We start from the raw sequence: 8807 nt of genomic DNA, 5'->3' as shown, positions 1-8807 counted from the left end.
AAAAAGCAAAATCAATCAGCCAGGACGAATCACATCCAGCTTTTGGGATTTTCGAGATGCTCCCCTCTGGTCGACGGTACTTCCTGTCTCTCTGTGTTTCTCTCTCTCCCTCCCCCTCCCTTTCAGTCCCCCCCACCCCACCCACACACACACACACAAACACACACCCACACCCCTGTGATTGTGTTTTGATTTTTTCTGTTTTTGCTCTTTTTCGTTTCTTCAGCTTTATATACTCTTTAGGGCGAAGGTTGGATGTAAAAAAAAAGCATGTTAATTGCTTGTCTATTACCCTCGATAATAAAGATTTTGTCTTTGTCTTTCTCTCTCTCTCTCTCCCTCTTTCTCTCCCTCCGCCATCCCCCTCCACCCCCCTCTCTCTCTCTCTCTCTCCCTATTTCGCTCCCTCCCCCACCCCCCTATCCCCCTCTCTCTCTCCCTCCCTCCCCCACCCCCCTCTCTCCCTCCCTCTCCCTCTTTCTCTCCCTCCCCCACCCCCCCCTATCCTCCTCTCTCTCTCTCTCTCCCTCCCTCCCCCACCCCCCTCTCTCCCTCCCTTTCTCTCCCTCTCTCTCTCTCCCTCCCTCTCTTCCTCTCTCTCTCTCCCTCTTTCTCTCCCACCACCTCTCTCTACCCCCTCTCTCTCTCCCTCTCTCTCTTTCTCCCTCTCTCCCCCATGCCCTCTCCCCATCTCTCTCTCTCTACCTCCCTCTCTCTCTCCCTCTCTCTCTTCCTTCCTCTCTCTCCCTCTCTCTCTCCCTCTCTCCTTCCCTCTCTCTCTCCCTCTCTCTCTTCCTTCCTCTTCTCTTATCTCTGTCTGGTTATCTGCAGCGCAGCGTGCGGAAGAGGCCACTTGAAGGCTACTTGCCAGAGTGTGTCCTGCCGTAACCTTGGCAACAATGATTATGTCGGTCAGGACACAGTTGTGAAGCTTCACACCACATTACGTTCAGGACGTAGGTGTGTACACACACACACACACACACACACACACACACCACATACACACACACACACACACATACACGTACACACACACACACGCACACACACACACACACACACACACACACACACACACACACACACACAGTCATTCACTCACATTCACGCACACACATATACACAAACACACACGCGCGCGCGCGCGCATACACACACACACACACACAGTGTAAGGTAAGGTAAAATTCCGATCATTTGGAAACAATCAATCATTGTCCCAATACACAAACAGGGAAAACCCAAAACACACAAACACAGCTACCGACCAATTGCTTTAACATCCCACACATGCAAATTCATGGGAAAAATGATACTAAATAGGCTGGTACGTTACTGTGAAAAATACAATGTAATCCCTGTCAACCAAGCTGGTTTTCGACAAGGCCAGTCCACAGCTGATCATTTGGTAAAACTAACAACACAAGTTAAGCAACAATTTGCAAGACGGAAAGATATTCCAGCAACATTTTGTTTTTATGTTGAAAAGGCTTATGAACAAGTATGGCATAGTCGACTTGTGTACAAGATTAAAACAATTGGTATAATTCCTGTTATGAGTCACTGTTAGTACAGTCCTTCGTAGCTCTTTGTTTTCCACTCCTCACTACAGTCATCCCACCACCTCATGTGCCACACGCCTCATCTCCATACACACCTCATGTGCCACATGCCTCATCTCCCATGCCTCATCTCCCATGCCTCATCTCCCATGCACACCTCATGTGCCACACGCCTCATCTCCCATGCACACCTCATGTGCCACACGCCTCATCTCCCATGCCTCATCTCCCATGCCTCATCTCCCATACACACCTCATGTGCCACACGCCTCATCTCCCATGCCTCATCTCCCATGCCTCATCTCCCATGCCTCATCTCCCATGCACACATCATGTGCCACACGCCTCATCTCCCATGCACACCTCATGTGCCACACGCCTCATCTCCCATGCCTCATCTCCCATACACACCTCATGTACCACACGCCTCATCTCCCATGCCTCATCTCCCATGCCTCATCTCCCATGCCTCATCTCCCATGCACACCTCATGTGCCACACCTCATCTCCCATGCCTCATCTCCCATGCCTCATCTCCCATACACACCTCATGTACCCCACACCTCATCTCCCATGCCTCATGTACCCCACACCTCATCTCCCATGCCTCATGTACCCCACACCTCATCTCCCATACCTCATCTCCCATGCCTCATCTCCCATGCCTCATCTCCCATACACACATCATGTGCCACACGCCTCATCTCCCATACACACCTCATGTGCCACACGCCTCATCTCCCATACACACCTCATGTGCCACACGCCTCATCTCCCATGCACACCTCATGTGCCACACGCCTCATCTCCCATGCCTCATCTCCCCATGCACACCTCATGTGCCACACGCCTCATCTCCCATGCCTCATCTCCCATGCCTCATCCCCAATGCCTCATCTCCCATGCCTCATCTCCCATACACACCTCATGTGCCACATGCCTCATCTCCCATGCCTCATCTCCCATGCACACCTCATGTGCCACACGCCTCATCTCCCATGCACACCTCATGTGCCACACGCCTCATCTCCCATGCACACCTCATGTGCCACACGCCTCATCTCCCATACACACCTCATGTGTCACACGCCTCATCTCCCATGCACACCTCATGTGCCACACGCCTCATCTCCCATGCACACCTCATGTGCCACACGCCTCATCTCCCATGCACACATACCCGGTTTATTGACAGGAAAGTCACCAGGCTCCTGTCACGGCAAGGATTGATTGATTGATTGATATGGATACTTATATAGCGCCTATCCTCGGTCGGAGACCAAGCTCTAAGCGCTTTACAAACACGGGGACATTTACACAACAGGCTGCCTACCTGGGTAGAGCCGACTGACGGCTGCCACTGGGCGCTCATCATTCGTTTCCTGTGTCATTCAATCAGATTTCAGGCACACACACATACACACTCACACAAACGTGTACCATTTAACATTTTACGTGTATGACCGTTTTGTTTATTTACCCCGCCATGTAGGCAGCCATACTCCGTTTTCGGGGGTGTGCATGCTGGGTATGTTCTTGCTTCCATAACCCACTTAACGCTGACATGGATTACAGGATGTTTAACGAGCGTATTTGATCTTCTGCGAGCGTATACACACGAAGGGTGTTCAGGCACTGGCAGGTCTGCACTTTTTTTTATGTTGACCAGGGAGATCAGAAAAATCTCCACGTTTACCCACCAGGCGCCACTGAGATTCGAACCCGGGACCCTCGAATTGTAAGTCCAACTCTTTAACCATTCGGCGCCTTGGGAGGTCCTGACAAGTAAGAGAACAGTGACAGGAAAGTGGAGGAAGGTGGCCGAATGGATAAGATGCTCGTCTGCCCGTACAGAGAGTTCGTGAGGGCCCGGGTTCGAATCTGGCTTTGGCCCTTTCTCCCGATTTGACTGGAGAATCCAACTGAGTGTGTGGACATTCACATGAGACGATAGACAGACCTATGTCCCGTGTGCAGCACCACTTGGCGTACTGGAAACAAGAAACCATGGCAACCATGGCGCACACGCACACACACACACACACACACACACACACACACACACACACACACACACACTGAAGACTCCTTGAAGGCACGGGATGGGAGGGGGTGCATGGGGGGTAGGTGATGCGGATGGGTTGTGGGAGTGAGGGGTGTGTGTGTGTGTGCGCGCGCGCGTGTGTGTGTGTGTGCTTACGTGCGCATGTGTGTGTGTGTTCTTTCTGTAATTTCTAAAAAGTCTTTTCACTTCAAGGAGTATTAGACGTGTGTGTGTGCGTGCGTGGTGCGTGCGTGCGTAAAATAAATTAGTCTAAGGGAAGTAAGTAGGGTGTTCTTTAAGACACCGAGACTCTTTGAGTATTCTCCCCTGTAAGCGTTGGCGCGAAGAAAGCAGAGGCGCTGGATTGGGTTGTCTTCCTTGTTCCTTGGCGTTGGTCCGCCACACACAATCCACAATGGCCTCCAACGCGGGGCAACACAGGCAGAGAAACCATTCAGCGTGCACACACTTGCTGATGTTCCCCTCACAGAATGAATCAATGATGAATGCTATGCGGAATACTTATAGAAAGTGCCTATCCTTGGTCGGGGCCGAAGCTCTAAGCGCTTTTCAAACTCGGGGGTCATTTGCACAACGTGACAGGCTGCCTGTCTGGGCAGAGCCGACTGACGGCTGCCATTGGGCACTCATCATTCGTTTCCTGTGTCATTCAGATTTCAGGCACGCGGCACACTTACTGTGTACGCACTCAGACAGACATGCAACATTTTACCTGTATGACCGTTTTGTTTAATTACCCCGCCATGTAGGCAGCCATACTCCGTTTTCGAGGGTGTGAACTGAATGCTGAGCATGTTCATTGTTTCCTTAACGCACCGAACGCTAACATGGATTACAGGATTTTAACGTGTATATTTGATCTTCTGTGTGAGTGTACACACGAAGTGATTTCAGTTCAGGCACTAGCAGGTCTTCACATGTACATGTTGAACTGAGAGATCGGAAAATCTCAGTCCAACCCTTACCCCCCAGGCGCCGTTACCGAGATTCAAACCTAGGACCCTCAAGATTGAAAGTCCAACGCTTTAACCACTCGGCCATTCCGCCGCCCATCATCTTCTTCGCTGCAACCCCGTGCACTTTGATGCTGGCACAAAGAGAAATCCTGGCCCTGGTATCTGATGATTGTCAGTACCGTCCAACTAGGACTATCAGAACAGCAGAGAAGGCACCTTCTGTTCTGACTATCTGGGCTAGAATGTGATGATGGTGGAGAGTGGAGAGTGTCTTGCCCAAGTCACACCCCCACTCTCTCGGCCAAAAGGGTTTTAGGACAGTCAGCGCTGGGACAATCCCGTAAAGCCATCACAGTTTGGGACACACGGCGGGATCACATGCCCACAACACTGCCACGGGGTTTGCCAGCACTGACATGAAACGCATCCTGCCAGGTGTGTGTGTGTGTGTGTGTGTTGTGTGTGTGTGTGTGTGTGTGTGTGTGTTGTTGTTGTTGTTGTTGTTGTTGTTTTAGCTGCTATTACCTGGGGGGGGGGAGGTCGGGGTTACGGGTCCTATGCCCGTTTAGACCCCCCACCTCCCCCAAATTCTTCTTTTTAGAGTTCAGAGATGAGGGGGGAAGAAAATCTGATTTCATACCCCATGTACACTCTCCTCCCGATGTCCCTTTCAGAAGGGGGGGGGGGGTGATCCTTGCCTTAGGTCCGTTTTGACCCCCTTCCCCTTTCCTTTCCTTTACGAGGATCAGAGGAGCAGAGTGAAGTGACTCTGGCCCTATGCCTGGTATATAAACTCTCCTCCCAATATCAAGTTCACATAAAGTGACTGTGTGGAGGGGAGGGGGGGGGAGGGGGGGGGGGGTTCCGGAGTGGTTCTCGCCCTATCGTCGTTTAGACACATACGGGGGGTGGGGTGGTGGTGATTCTGACCCTATGCCAGTTTAGACACACACACCCCCCAACACACACACACCTTCACCCCAACATTATCCTAGTGCTAAGATCAGAGGTATGAATGATATGGATACTTGTATAGCACCTATCCTCGGTTTGAGACCAAGCTCTGAGTGCTGTACAAACACGGGGTCCTTTGCACAACAGGCTGTCGACCTGGATGGAGCCAACTGACGGCTGTGCCATTCAATCAGATTTCAGGCACGTACACATACACACTCAGACAGACATGTAACATTTTACGTGTGTGACCGTTTTCTTTTATTTACCCCGCCATTTAAGCAGCCATACTCCGTTTTCGGGGGTGTGCATGCTGGGTGTGTTCTTATTTTCATAACTCACCGAACGCTGACATGGATTACAGGATCTTTAATGAGCATGTTTGATCTTCTGCTAGCGTATACACACGAAGGGGGTTCAGGCACTAGCAGGTCTGCACATCTGTTGACCTGGGAGATCGGAAAAATCTCCACCCTTTACCCACCAGGCGCCATCACCGAGATTCGAACCCGGGACCCTCAGACTGAAAGTCCAACGCTTTAACCATTCAGCTGTTGCGGTTGTCTGCTAGTTCACGTTGCTGTTTTTGGAAATCACTGAGTGGTGCACTGTCTCCTTCAGGCTCGTTAAATACAATCCTAGTTTCTAGCAATCTCTTTTCTTCTTCAGCACTTTGGACCTGTCTCAGCTTGTCTACAAACTCAGAAATGGCTGAGTCGGTGTCTATCTGTTTTCCCTGGCTGGCTATCGACTCTCCTATCTTTTTGTCAAGAGAATGACACTTCCTTCCTGCAGGTCATGGTGTTTTTTGACCACCCCCGGAAGAATGTTCAGGCATGTGTGAGCTACCTGGCTAAATTCTATACAGGGCAGAGAGACCCGCTCAAGCCTGAATGTGTTGTTTTTTTTCTGCCCAGACCGAAGCCTGAAAATATTACGCGGGCTCAACAAAACAGAGCATCAAACCTGGACATGATTACAGTACTATCATGTTTTCTAAACACTGTGTTGGAGGAGAATATTGGTGAATTCTGGGGAAATCAAGCAGCAGACAAAAAAAAAAAAAGAAAGAAAAAAAAGGAGGGTTTGTACCTATAAACACTAACACATCATTTTAAAGAACAAGAAGATTTATACCTATAAACACTAACACATCATTTTAAAGAACAAGATTTTAAAGCTCTGGCACCCATGCTGAACATTCTCACAGGATGGACCTTTAGTCTGATGACTGCAGTATCCAGCATAGCAAAAGATCCAATAATGGAGGGAAAAAAAGTATAAAACATCAAAGTAAAACAAACGTCATTAACAGTTTTATTCAAAGCAAAAGACCAATCACATTACTTTTGCTATATCAAACTATAATACAATGCTGTATCTTATGTAAAGAAAAATATGGAAGTGTTACTCTCAACTGTCCATAAGCAACACTTCTTGCAAACCTGGAGCTATTGAGGACAGAAAGTACCTGAAGGAATGTGTGTTGCGCGCGTACACACATGTGTGTGTGTGTGTGTGTGCGCGCGTGCGCGCGCGCGCGCGCGCGTGTGTGTGTGCCCGTGTGTGTGTGTGTGTGTGTGTGTGCCCGTGTGTGTGTATGTGTGTGTGTGTGTGTGTGTGTGTGTGCCCGTGTGTGTGTATGTGTGTATGTGTGTGTGTGTGTGTGTGTGTGTGTGTGTGTGTGTGTGTGCCCGTGTGTGTGTATGTGTGTGTGTGTGTGTGTGTGTGTGCCCGTGTGTGTGTATGTGTGTGTGTGTGTGTGTGTGTGTGTGCCCGTGTGTGTGTATGTGTGTGTGTGTGTGTGTGTGTGTGTGTGTGTGTGTGTGTGTGTGTGTGTGTGTGTGTGTGTGCACGCGCGCGAATACATGTTTGCGCGCGCGTCTGTGTATGTATGTAAGCAATGGTAAAACGTGTGCACATCTATGCATTTGTCTGTGACAGTCTGTGTATGTGACAGTCTGTGTATGTGTGGTGTCTGTCGTGTGTGTGTGTGTGTGTGTGTGTGTGTGTGATCAAAAACAACAGCGACAGTGAAACGAACCGATGTCTAGATGACAGAAGGCCGCACGCGCGTTTGAACAAAACATAACAAAACATAACAAAACATAACAAAACATGCAGGTAAAGCAGACGAATCTACAGGACGTCAGCTGTAGATCCCTGATCTAAACAACGTGCCACAATGAAAGCGTCATTCTTTTTTTTCCCTTTTTTTAGTGATAAATTTCCCCGAGAAAGGAAGCATGTCAGGTCTGGGTGTGACAGAGTGATTTACGAATGCCTGTGGCCAGAGGAAGAACGGGGAATATTATTTGTACATTTCGAATACCTGTATGAATGTGAACATGTTTTGCACGTGGTAAGTGTGGGTGAATCGTGAGCTGTGCATGTTCATGTGTGTGTGTGTGCGTATATGTATGTTCTGTAACGTCAGTCTGAATGCATCAGAGCTCGGATGATGTGGTCTGTGTGCCTTGACTGTTCCGAACATCAGGGCTCCATGTTGACCGGCCACGGAGTGGAGGGACCTTGTGGAACTGGGATGTTCACTGAGGAGGTGCCCGAGTTTCCCACGAGTGAGTGGGGTGGACATTGACTTGACACTACTGTGAGTAGACTACTGGCCAGCCTAGGACTGAGGCGATCCTGGATTGGATCAAGTTGTGCAAGAAAGACATTTGTTCCTGTTTGTTTTTTAAATAATTTCTTTGGAGGTGAAAAGAGTGAATGGAAAAAAACATTATTTTTCGGTCTTAATAATTATATTTGGCTCAGGGGAAATTCCTTGTGTCTGTTTCTGTTTGTTTACTGAGAGAGTGAGAGACTGAAGACTGAACTCGCTAAGCATTTCTTCCCCTATCTTGTCTGTCTCTTCACCCACTTAGAAACACTGGCGACCCCGGCTTGTTTTCTTTGAGTGGACTGTTAGTTATGCATGCACTGAGATAGGCTTAGTTATGCATGCACTGAGATAGGCTGTTAGTTATGCATGCACTGAGATAGGCCACTGCACCATTCAGAGTGAGTTCTCTGTCAAATCTTGTAATTTTCATCATTTGATAAATTGTCATCTTCGGAAATCTTATTTCTTTATAAGCTGTCTCTTTTGGCAATCTTTAACTTGTTTTTCTGACTTTTTCTCTTGTAAACTATTTAGGAAATCTTTAATATTTTCGTTTTGTGTGAATGTGTGGTTAATTTGGCTGGAATTCATCTTCAGCTTCTACTTTTGAGTTCTTACTATATGTGAAGGACTAGTGTTTG

This window comes from Babylonia areolata, chromosome 12 (genome assembly GCF_041734735.1).
Source record: "Babylonia areolata isolate BAREFJ2019XMU chromosome 12, ASM4173473v1, whole genome shotgun sequence".
In the NCBI taxonomy this organism is placed as follows: Eukaryota; Metazoa; Mollusca; class Gastropoda; order Neogastropoda; family Buccinidae; genus Babylonia; species Babylonia areolata.
Note: the sequence above shows the minus strand (reverse complement) of the source record.